We start from the raw sequence: 13099 nt of genomic DNA, 5'->3' as shown, positions 1-13099 counted from the left end.
TTGATTATTTGGTAGCACGGGCAGTGTTAAAAATCATTTAACTAATTGCTTTTTAAAACAAGGTTTTTTGTTTTTTTTTTTTCCTATCATGTTTTCCTGTCCTGGAAAAAAAACTTCAGACATGCATTAAAGTGAAAGAAGATGATGGAAATTTCATAATGAAAATATGTGTTTGGAAAAATTGCTCTCTTTTCAGATGGCATCGCTGCTGACAACTGCAGAACATTACATTGTTGTGCATGGAGGGTGTGTGGCAGTCCTGAATTGGACTGGCCACCCCGTGTGGCATTGCTGTAGAAGACTGTAAGGTCCAGAATGGACCTTTTTAGCTCAGGGTACTGTTGCCCAGTCCCTTAGGTGTGTGCATCTATGTTTGCGCACATACACAAGTGAATCTGGGAAACAGAGAGCGTGAGAAGTATGACTTTCTCTACTTGTGTTAGAGGAAATACTGAAGGAAGTACTCTACTGATGTGATTGTTGTAATTGTGCCTGAATAGCCACAAGGATCCGTGGGGCTCCTGCTGGTTGATAAGGCAGCAGACTCAGGGTTTTAATACAAAGAACCTAGATACCACCCCTAGGTAGGAGGTCGCACTTGTTTGTGGTGTGCCTCACACTCCTTGTTTGTAGTGTGGCTGTTCACAAGTAGTCCAGAGGCTGGCTCCAGGTCTTGGAAACACAGCAAAGGATTTGAAGTGATGAGTGCATGAAGAAGGGTTTGAAGCGATAACACCAACCAATAAGAATCCTCAATTCTGCTGATTTATTCTATTTTCAATTTATTTTACATTTGATCATTCTTCATAAAGGAGTTGTTTTGTTTTGTTTTGTTTTAACCCAATATCTCGACAGGATTAAGCACATGCCTCTCCACTGTTAAACATCAGCTTTATACCAGCTCATCAGCTTGCCCATGTTGCACCATATGGTGCTCAGCTTGGTCAAAAACAATAGTTACATGAACTCTTGGCTTGAGTTCCCATGTGTTTTATGTCCAAAACTAGGAAATCATACAAATGATAGCTGTATAGACTTGATAGGTTTATTGCCAAACCAATGCAGATCATTCCCTAAAGGGCACTTCCATGTGCTTTCTGAATTCTAATTTAAATGACTTGAGCAACAGATCTCCCTGTTTAGAAGGCTGTTTGTATAAATTTTATGGTCAAGAAGCTTGCTCCACTTTGCTTAGGGTAGTCCTACTATTCTTAAATATGCTCTGTGTGTAATTCTAAATAATACTTTGAATTCTGGCATTTATGGCCTTCAAATATTTGGTGATATTTATTATATACCCATACCTAGAGTAGGATAGTGAAATGTAGAAGTACATGACATTCCTTTATGCTTCCAGGATGCAGCTGCTTAGTTCGTATACTGCCTTCCCCTGTTTCTCTTTTTGGAATTATAATTCTGCTGATGAAGCTAAAGAATTAAATAAATGACTTTACATATCTGGATGGTAAATAGAGAAAAGATTTAGCTCTTTTCGCAGTAGAATTCTTCTGCCTGTATGAATCAAAACAATGTATTAGTTTCTATTTCACTACCTTAAATCATACATAGCTATCCATGATGTTGGGTCAAGAGCAAGTTTAGAACAGACCAGCTTGACATTAGCACTAATATATGTACATGTTTTGTGGAAATGAAGTAATACGTGTGTACTAGAGGCCTCATTTAAAAAACAACTTTAAATAAAAATAATGAAATACTTAAAAATATTTTGTAACAAAAAATCTTGATCAGTTTAAGAAAAAATATATTTCCCATGATCCAATATTTTTTTTTACAAAGACAAAGGAATCTTGCCTCTTTAAAAATGCTTATTTATTCTGAATCACTGCATTCTGAGCAAACTGATACACTTCAAGCATGCAGCTGGGGAAGCAGAGATTGGAGAGCACTCATTCTTCCTGGGATTTCACACAAGTCAACAATACCTAATGGTGCTTCTTTCACTAGAGCTGTGTTTCTAAAATTCAGTGGTAAATTGACATGCCCGTAAAGTCTTGTTTATGAGTTTGGAAAAGTCATACGTTCATATATATATGAGTATGTATATAAACATATATCTGTATGTGCATCAATGGTTTATGGGCTGGTTTGGCCCAGTTCTGTGACTAATGGGCTGGGGACCCATGGACCTTCCCCTGGGAAAGGGGAAGGGGGAGAAGAGAGAGGGTAGGGAGATGGGCCTAAAAACAAAAGAGTGGCAATGATCTGAGGAAGAAATCTTATTTATTAAGTAAGATACTGGAATGTAAAATAATGCAATATAATACAATATAATTGGAATTGAAACTAATAAATCAAATAAACTGAGAGAATATCTGAAACCAAAGGCCTTACGCTGAAGCTGAAGGCAAGACAGTTATCAAGCAACCACTGCTGAGATGAACAGCAGAAGAGAGCAGTCTCAGCACTTACGTGCAGTTTTTTCTTTCCCTCTGAGTGGAAAACACAAACACAAGGTCCTCTGGGGATGTATTTCTTCTGAGAACCAGGTCCCCAGAAATTCAGCAGTCCATGGAACTGGAGCGTTAACGCTTTAACTCCCAGTGTCTTACATAATGTTATGATGTGGGATACTGATAACAAAAAAATCATAAAACAATGACAACATAATACTGTAGGCAAATACACACAGATCTTGTATGCTTTCAAACAGAAAAGGTGTATTCTAGAAGTGCTGCTCTGAAAGTAATGCCTTCTATTTATTAAGTTGGCCTGTGATGTCAGATGCAGATGTTTGTTAAACCTTCCCACCAATATCACGTTACAGGTTGTTGTCATGTGGCAGATGGCAGCGGAGGGGCAGTCTGAGTAAACGGTGTCTGACATGGTGTATGGAGCGAAGACGTGCCATTGCATTCCTCAGTGGGGAAAAAATTGTCCCCAGTGACATTCATTGACACTTGCTGAAACTTTATGGAGACTGAGCAGTGGATATGAGCACAGAATGGTTATAGGTGGTGTGTTTCAGCAGTGGTATCAGCAACAGTTGTTCACCCTTGCTGTACAGGTTTTAAGGAGCTCTGCATGCAGGCTCTTGTTCATTGCTGGTGAAAATGCACAACTAACAGTGGTGACTGCTTTCAAAAATGGAATTTTGTTGCTGAGAGTTTGCTCTATCAAATACTGCTAGTGTGCTCTTTGTATCTGTTGAAGTTCCCATGGAAAAAAATAGCAGGCATTACATTCAGAGCAACATGGATATATGTACATGAATATACAGATTTGTACACATGAACATGGATGTATGCATATATCTTTATGCAATACCTAATATTTGTTGTCAAATGCACGTAGTATTCACAGAAAACAGAAGCTATTTGATGCTGTATTCTATTTGGAACAGCCCTTTAATAATATTTTTTTATTATTACTGTAGAAAACTAAGACACAGCCTTTCTTCACAAAAAGGTGAAAATGCAACAAATTAAGTTTATAAAATCTTGAGAGTATTTTTTGTTTAGAAAAATTGTGAACCATAGGATATGCATTATTATTACTATGAAAGCTATCTGAAGCACCCTTCCAGCTATTCTGTATGTGTGTGTGTACTGGAAGCTAACGTGAAAAGCTGAAGAGTGACAAGAAGGCTTTTACCACTCCCACTGTAGTCACTGTCACTGTATTTGTTTCTTCTGTGTGGGCTTGGAGAAGTGGCTGCTTGAAACATGCAGACCAGCTAATGGCCAGAATTTCAGAGTAAGTCCAGAAAATGCTTATGAGGAGCCACGAATAGCCCTGGTGGGGGCACCATGTGCCATTACTGGTTGAAAATGAGTAATGTGGAAATAGCTTAATGATTAACTGTTATATAAGCACTGTAATAACCTTGACCAAATGAACTGTTATGTGAGCTTGTGTAGTTATCAGACTGTCATTTATTTATTTATTTATTTTCCTCAAAAGAGGACTGCACTTAGGCTAGGGAGGACTGAGAATTCCTGACATCACTGTTAATAAGTAGTCTTTTTTTTTTTTTTTTTTCCCCACGTTCTCTGTGAGTAGCATAAAGCTATGAGTCTCCCCATTTTCAGATGAAAATCAGATGAAAACTTCTGTGTACCACTCTAGGCATGTCTGCCACTTTTTTTTTTTAAGTGGCTTTGTTTCATTTTTGCACTGCAGAAACATGTTTTCTTTTTCTAGAAATTGTGTTTTCACTGGTAAAGACCTGAAAATGTCAGTATTTTGAGGATGCTGAGATGTAATTGATACACTGATGTACCAAAATTTTATTTTCTGAACTTCCTTTTGGTATGTGCTATCTTCTCTCAGCTGATGTACATCTACTTGATTTAATGCTCTGTTTTCCAACTCAGTTTTCTCTATATTTTTCCAGATGAGAAAATCTCTTCAGACCATTTGTATTTATTCCTTTTATTTTCTGCAGTTCCTAAAGCTCATCCTGCAAAACTGGACCACATGAAGCACTGGTCAGGAGCAGAACAAAAATTAATCTCAGAGTTTGTCACTTGTGCACTTTTGAACAGTCAGAATTATGCTTATCTTTAAGTTTGTACAATTTTTTAGGTGATATTCAACAATCAATTAATGGAAGGAATGACTGAACTTTATTTCATATGAATGTAGTATTTCACTACTCTGGGTGTCTGGAAATTATATGCTCTATTAGAAATCCGTTCTCCAGTGTTCCTAAAGAATACTGCAATTCTTTGTAAATTGTACATCCCTACTTTAAAGAGTGTTGTAATTGTTTTTGTGCTGTACTTCTTTCCCAAAAGCTGCCATTTCAGAAACCTGAAAACCCTATCTGGTGTAGAGAACCTGCTTTGGCAGGGGGCTTGGACTCAATGATCTCTTGAGGTCCCTTCCAACTCCTATGACTCTGTGATTCTGTGATTCTATGAAACACAAATAAGCCCAGTGCAAATATCTGTAGGCAGCGTGTTGACTTATTTGGACAGCCAGATGAATAGGTGACAGTAATGATGGAAAAAATGACTACCTGATGCCAGAGGTACAAACTGGTGACTCTTTAAAATACGCTTCAGAAGTTTCCCTTCAAGCAAAAGAGAGGGTTACTTTAGAAACAAATCTGATATAGAACAGGATAGGATCTGAGCTAAGCTTATAGAGAAGCACATACGTAGCCCCCTTTCCTCTCTGCTGATAGAAAACATATGTAAGTCTGCTGATTTTTGGTGATTCTTTACAGCAATTCTGTGTTGTTTTCAGATGAAAATTTGTATACTATGAATGCAACTTTTAGAGAGGTAAGAAGCTTAAATGACTTCTTCTAGGACTAAACCACTGCACACAAATTTTGTTCACATTACTACAAGAGAAAATATATTGTTTGAGATCTGGCAAATAGATAAAGCAAAATGAATGCCAGAAAAATCTCTGAATGTAGTAAAATTACCCCTTTTAATAATCAAAATCATAAACATCCAAACATTACAAAGAAACTACTGATCTTGATTTTATATATTTGTTGGAAATGAGATATTTGGGGCCACGTTATGAAGATATATCAAAATAAATAAATAAACTAACAATGCAGATAGAAATGCAGTTTTTAAAGGACATTCAGCTTTATACATATGTTTTAATATCTCCTAAGATTTCTGAGGCAGACAATATGAGAAAAATTTCTTGTTGTTGATACTGTAATAATTATGTCTAATAATTCACCTGTTTCTCAAAGCTTTGTTTCAGTCCACATCATATCTGCTTCTGAGCAGCTTTGTTTTGCTACGGTGCAGTTCTGTAACCAAGCAGTAGAGGGCATTCCTTCTTCAGGAGATGGCTCTAGCTCCTTCAGAAGACTAGGGGTTTGTACAGCAGGTGAGCATGCCTGGGTCATGTTTGTCTTTAAATGAAGATCATTCACATGCATACATCGAAGATGGATAAAAGGATAAACCCTTAAGTGAAATTTACAATATACACCTTGAGGTTGACTGAACAGTCAATAAAACAGCAAATATTTTTAATCATTGCATAGAATATATCTATCTATCTATATATAATATATATAGATATATTAACATATGAGTTTATATTCTTGTTACTCAAAATTATTCAGCAGTATTTTTCATAAATTCAGTTCTCTTAATGCAGTGTTGGATATAGATCAAAACCAGAATTGTTTCAGTTGGTTATGCCTGGTCAATAACAGTAATAAAAGTATTCTTAAGAGTACTTAATGCAAAATGTTCATGTTGATAGTAACACTTCTCTCAAAGTTTGACAGCACGTTCAGCAAGACTTAGAATCATTGGTGTCTGTATTAAAATTCCAACACGTACATCTGATTTTCACAGTCCTGACATTCTAGCCTTGTCATTAAATTAGATTAAATTTAGCCTGCTGTCCATGTCCTTTTCTCCCACCCCAAAAATGTAGCCTTCTGTGGGGAAAATGACTATTGGGTGTGATATCTAACTCACTTAGCCTAACTCCCAGTTTCCTAACTCCTTTCCAATGCTAGGAAATTCCCTCTTTTGTTCTGCTTCCTCCAGAGACTGTTCTGTCAGATTCTTGCCTTGGTAAGGTATAGGACAGTACCCTCAGAGTTAAAACACATTGACAGTAGCTGTGGGTGACTTTTCTGGCTGTGTATTTTGGGAGAATGTATTTAAGGTTTTCTCTTTATTTATGAATTAATTAAGAAACACATCTGAAAATGAAACTCCTTCCAATGGCATTGATCTACTTATTAATTTCCTGTTTCACAGTTTTTCCCTGATGTTGCTTGGTCATCAGCACTGCATAACCTCACAATACAATATGAAGAAATACTGTGGGAAAAGTTACAACTGAGGAATGTGCCAGAACTGTGCAAACAACAAAATGGGATCTGACAAACCTCTTTTTATGACACATGGTTTCATTTGTTGTCTGGTGAATTATTGTCTTAATTTTACATCAATTTCCATTTGGAAACAAACCAGTGGTTTTGATTTTGTACAATACTCTTGTCAGACGCTTCTGAGAGTGATGTTTTCAATCTATTTCAGGAATTTTCTCCAACTGTGGTAAAAAGTGTTACTACTGATGTTTGTTTGCTTTTTTTTTCTTTCCTTTTTTTTCCTTTCTTTTCCTGGAATGCTGGGCTGAAGCCAGTGGGATGAGGTTCAACAAGACAATGTGCTGGGTCCTACACTTTGGCACAACAACCCCAGGCAATGCTACAGGGTTGGGGCAGAGTGTCTGGAAGACTTTGTGGAGGAAATGGATCTGGGGGTACTGGTTGATGCTCAGCTGAACATGAGCCAGCAGTGTGCCTAGGTGGCCATGAAGGCCAATGGCATCCTGGCTCATATCAGAAATAGTGCTGCCAGCAGAAGCACGGAAGTAATTGTCCTCCTGTACTCAGAGCTAGTGAGGACACACCTCAAGTAGTGTGTTCAGTTTTGAGCCTCTCACTGCAAGAAAGTTGGGCCAGGGGAAATTCAGACTGGATGCTAGGAATACTTCTTCTCCAAAAGGGTGGTCAGGCACTGGAATAGGCTGCAGCTGGTGGAATCATCGACCCTGGAGGCATTTAAAGAATGTTTAGACATTGTGTTGAGGGTCACGGCTTACAGTGAACTATTGGTGATAGGTGGACGGTTGGACTGGATGACCTTCTAGGTCTTTTCCAACCTTGGTGATTCTATAATTCTCCTTGGATTCATTAAATATTAGTTTTTAATTTGTATGGAATAGTAATAATCATGAATGAGAGAAAAATGGTGGGTTTTTTTTGTTGTTTTTTTTTTTCCTGGAGAAGTGAGAGCTCAGTCAGTGGTGTCTCTGCATCTGTCTAGTAGTTCTGGTATTGCAAATTCTCAAAATATTTACTGAAGAGATTATCTGGAACAAAACTTCTTTCCATGTCACTGATTGACGGTTTCACTTAACCATTTTCTGGTTGTTTTAGTATTATACACTGGCTTTAATTGCATAACCTTGAAGCACTCAGAAATCTGATTCTGCAAAACAACACTTCTTATTTCTGAGGATGACTACAGGCAGAAGATAAATGAATTTAGTCATATCCAGACTATAATTATGTATAAGAGAATAAAACAGTCCTGAAAGATAAACATAGCTGTCTGCAACTGGGTAATTGTGAAGATAGTCTGGGTAATGGAAATTTTGTTGTCTGCTACTGAGTTGGAATATTTGCCCTACGTTATTTCCCTTAGCAGGAATGGATTTGCAGAGAGAATGAATATCAGAGAATTTCCATCTTAGTCATACAATAGATGACTGTGAACTAAGGTTATTCTCAGCTAAAAAACAGCATTTATTGGGAAGACTCACAGATTTTGAGATGAAAAATGGGTTTCTGTGCACTTGTGGTAAACAAGCTTAATGTGTATTGCTTCCCCTCTCAGCCACGTTCTTGTGCTAGCTTTGAAGTTTTTGAGCTCTGTGCTGAGCAGGATGTAATACAGGGAAAAACTACCCTTAGCAACCCAAAAAGAGAGACCTCCCTCCCCCCTTTTATAATGAGATGGTGTCAACATGATTAGAGTTGATTTAATGAAGAGTTCAATAGGCTAAGGAAGGTGGTGCGAAGGAAAGTAATGGAAGTGGATAACAGTTTGTATTGGTGAGATGAGAGAGAGATCTTTGTGCCAAGTTAAGAGCTAGTACAAGGCAAAGGGTCAGCATTCTTGCTCTGATTGGTCTTCTGGAACATGGATTGCTAGTCTCCATCCTTTGCCCCCTATCCAGGTAATGAAGTGGGAAAAGCATAAGCAGCATGAAAAAGTTCTTAGATCAGCTACTGGATTTGGTGAGCTACAGGTGAATTAGATGAAGGAATGTAGTATTTACGGATCTTGGCAAATTCCTGTGCCTCTTTGCTTAGCTCTGGCAGTTTTGTACTTGAATGAAAACAATTTTGTAGGCAGCTTTCCCAGTGAAAGCACTCCCATAGGCTCTCTGAAGTTAAGCAATAAATCACTGGGAATTTTCAGTACTTGCATTTTTGGATTTGTGCACAGATGGGAGGATTTTGAATCTGTTCATGAAAGCTAGTAGATTGCACTTGATTTACTCAAAAACAGAAAAAAAATCTGGGATGAAGAGATAACAATGCAAATGTTCCAGGTTCTGCATGTTCTGCTTTAAACTCTGGATTGTTGTCAAACATAGATTTAACTTAACTCAAAGAGATGAATGTGACAGTAAAGAAGTACAGCAAATTGTAGCAGTAATTGTTCACAAATGGGAGTGAATTTTCATGGGAAAATATTACTTCAAGATGATATTGCAGGCTCCTGGTATTGTCTGATATTTTCAAGCAAATTCATATGATAGTTTTAAAAATTAGGCTATCTTCAGAATGCAAACCCCTCTACACGTGACAAAGTACTAAGTGGTTCTGCTTCTGCAATGCTCTCTGTTGCAATGCAACACATTTTTTAAGTATGAGATTCGTTTGACATGAAGACAGAAATGCTTTGCTTATTGTTATTTTTGAGGACAAGATGAATATGTGAGAGAGTTTAGTGAGGAGGAAATGAAGTGCTGCAGGCCAAAATTTTATACAGTCATATTTCTGGGCAGAATGTACCTGGTTGAGCTTCAGGACAGCGTATGCACATGATATTATTTGAGGAATCTGTGGTTTCAGACTTGCACATCTGTGGCAAGTGAAGGCAATCACAGGATTTTTCCTTTGTTTCTGTTGATGTTTTTCTGCTGCAGAGGTAGGGAAGACCTATCCCATCACTGAATTCCAGTTCAAGAGCAACTGTTACTCAGTGTTTTTTTTCCTTAACAGGAATGTGGCACTACATTACTTCTACTGCCAAAACAAGTGCGCAGTGATTTTTAGCCACTTTTTCTTCCCAGCTCTATGTAATTCTAAATGGCTGCTGGAATAGGAATCATCTTCCCAATTCGTCTCAAATTGGTATGCGTAACCTCCTCCTGTCTCCAAAGCCTATTAATTCATCCCTCAAAATAGAAAGAACAATGTGCTTTTTAGAGAGTTAACTTTTTGAAGGCAATGGGACATTAAGAACATTAATCAGCAAAGTAGAATGCTAGAGTGTTTCTCTTTGTGAACACCCTGCATGAAATACCCCTGAGAACAAGCTGTTCCTTTTCGCTATTAGTGCACTGCTTTTTCTGGCACTTAATTCCTCACTGAACTCCATTGTTATTTTACAAGACCTTCTAAAATTGCCTTGGGTCTGCTATATTAAAGCTATAGAGTTAAGTGCAGGGCACTGTGCTGCTCTGTTCTCCTCAAATAAGCTAATTTCTGACTTCTACATTCTTCACCCCATGAGTTTGCTATTCATTGTGTATGCAGTACTTCCACATAACAGCAGAAATCTACAGTGCTCAAGATAAGATATTAACAAATGCACAAGATGATCTATTTCAACTTTTCAAGTTGTAACTGATTTAGCTTAAAACTAATAGGAGTCGCTTACACAAGCTCCCATTGTAAAAGTTATGTTCAGTTTGTAGAACCTAAAGTGGGCCATTTTTATGTGTGTGTGCCTACAAGAAGATCAAGCTTTTCATTTCTTGTACATTCTTTTTAGTTCCTGATACTGAATTACAAACTAAACTGACTACTTGACTAAGATGTTCTGGTATTAGAATGGTTGCTGTGTTTTAAATGGTTTGGGCTGGCTGCATCATGCTATGATGATAGTTATGGATGGAAGACATTCTATCAGAAATCAGAGGTAATTGGTGTCTAGTGGAAATCATACCTAAATCTCCAACGTGCTAATGGTATGACTGATGAAACACAGAAATAGAAAAGAAGGGAATAGCAAAAAAGGGAATTCTGTAATCTGTTGAATACTCTCACTGTAGTTTTCCATACACCTGCAAGTATACATAAATTGACTGCTACTTTTTCCTATTTTTTCAGTTAATTTTACCTAAATATCTTAGATTTCTATTTTATCTATTTTAACCTGTTTGTGAAATAGGCTTTCTGTTACGGTTTATTTGGAGTAGTTGCTGAGGGTCAAACTGAAGAATTGATTTTGTTCTGTCAGAGATTGCTAAACGATACTGACAACAATAACCACGCAAGTTCTTCTTCTTAGGATTTATGTACAACATTGGAAGAAAATGCCAGAGTATAGATTTTTCTGTCTGTGTGGCGAGCACTTGAGTTTGTACATCTCCAGAATTAATTCTTAGAGCAGGTTTGTCCATGTTAAATAGGAGCTCCTTATCTGACAAACTCTTAGTTGTCTTGATTTTCCAAGATATATTTCGGGTTTATTTAATGTCTGAAAACCTGTCCGTATCTATTTTACAGAAACTGTAGATTTGTCCTGTTTTTCTGGTTGTAGTGTGGCTATAATATATGATTCCTCTGACCATGTCCCAAGTTTGCACATCTCAGATTGGTATCAGCCATGCATGCATCTGCGTTTCAAAAGGTTTGTGTTTTTTTTTTTAATTTGCTGAAAGTTCAGGTGCAGAGTGGTCAAAGAAAATTCTTTCATTCCAATAACTGAAATTAACATGTTGGACTTTATTTTTCCTCTTCCATCACAACTTCAGTCCTTTTTAAGCCTTGGATCAAAATTTAACTTCGGTCTCTTTTGTTAATGAACTCACTAGTGGTCACAGGAGAATCCCATGAAACAGTCTGTAAGACCAAAACATCCATGTTATCTGCTGCTACAAGGAGAAGCACCAGCCCTTTAGCAAAGGAGTTGATGAATGCCTCATTCTTCTCCTAATTAATTCCCCTAACAAATTTTTTTTTTTGTGTCAGCTTTAGATAACTGAAATGAATGTGCTTCTCATCTCATCATGGTCTTGGATAACATATGACATTATTATTTCTACAGCCTTGAGACAAAAACATGAATATAGTATGAATCGCTCTGAAATGTTATTTTTCTTGTATTTGAAATGTAACTGGAACTCGGTGAAAGGAACTTGCCAAACTCAGGTAAGAAATACTGTGCAATTTGTAAATAGTGGAAATTATAATTATTTCTGTTATCACTGCTTTATTTTATTGTATTAAAAACAGGAGAAAAACACATCAGTTGGGTTTTCCAGCATCATTTTCCAGACTGGATGCATAGATAGAAGAAAAGCAGTAACTTCATTAAATGAGGTATTAAATGACTGAAGGAAGAAATACTAGAATAGAAAGAAGGGATGCCATCAAAAGGGATGGACAAGCTTGAAAAGTGAACTCATATAATCCTAATGAGGTTCAATAAAGCCAAGAGGAAGGTGCTATACTTAGGTCAGGGCAGTCACAGACAAGAGTATACTCTTGGACTGGGAGAATATCTCATTGAGAGCTGTCCTGACAGGAAAGACTGTGGGGGATCCTGGTAGATGGAAAGCTTAACATGAGCCAGCAATGTGTTCTTGCAGCCTGGAAAGCCAACAGTATCCTGGGCTGCATCATTAGAGGAGTGGCCAGCAGGGTGATGGAGGTGATTGTCCCCCTCTACTCTGCCCCTGTAATGCCTCATCTGAAGTACTTCATTCATGCCTGGGGCTTCCCGCACAAGAAAGTGGAGTGGGTCCAGAGGAGGGCCACAAAGATGATCAGAGGACTGGAGAACATCTCCTATGAAGAAAGGCTGAAGGAATTGGGCTTGTTCAGCCTGAAGAAGAGAAGGATCTGGCAAGACCTCACTGTGACCTTCCAGTACTTAAAGGGAGTTTATTAGCAGGACAGAGAACAAATTGTTTACAAGTAGTAATAAGACAAATATGAATAGTTTAAAACTAAAAGAGGGGAAAATTGTGTTAGATGTTAGGAAGAAATTCTTTACTCAGATAGTGGCGAAGCACTGGCACAGGCTGCCCAGAGAAGCTGTGGGTGCCCCATCCCTGAAGGTGCTCAAGGCCAGGTTGGATGGGGCTCTGGGAAGCCTGAGCTGGTGGATAGCAGCCCTGCCCACAGAAGAGGGTTTGGAATAGATTATCTTTAAGGTCTCTTACCAAACAATGCATTCTATGAGTCTATGATTGGAAATTGACTCCCTGACTTAAGCTATGCTCAGCTTAGTGTATAGTCTTTGCTTAGGTAAGCAGTTAAGCCAGAAATGCTTCTGAATAGCTACAATTTACAGAAATAGCAAGTTTTACTAAGCTATTTTTTTTC

Source organism: Cyrtonyx montezumae, unplaced genomic scaffold, assembly GCF_038088225.1.
Source record: "Cyrtonyx montezumae isolate F1298 unplaced genomic scaffold, pur_monq_1.0 scaffold_36, whole genome shotgun sequence".
Classification (NCBI taxonomy): Eukaryota; Metazoa; Chordata; class Aves; order Galliformes; family Odontophoridae; genus Cyrtonyx; species Cyrtonyx montezumae.
Note: the sequence above shows the minus strand (reverse complement) of the source record.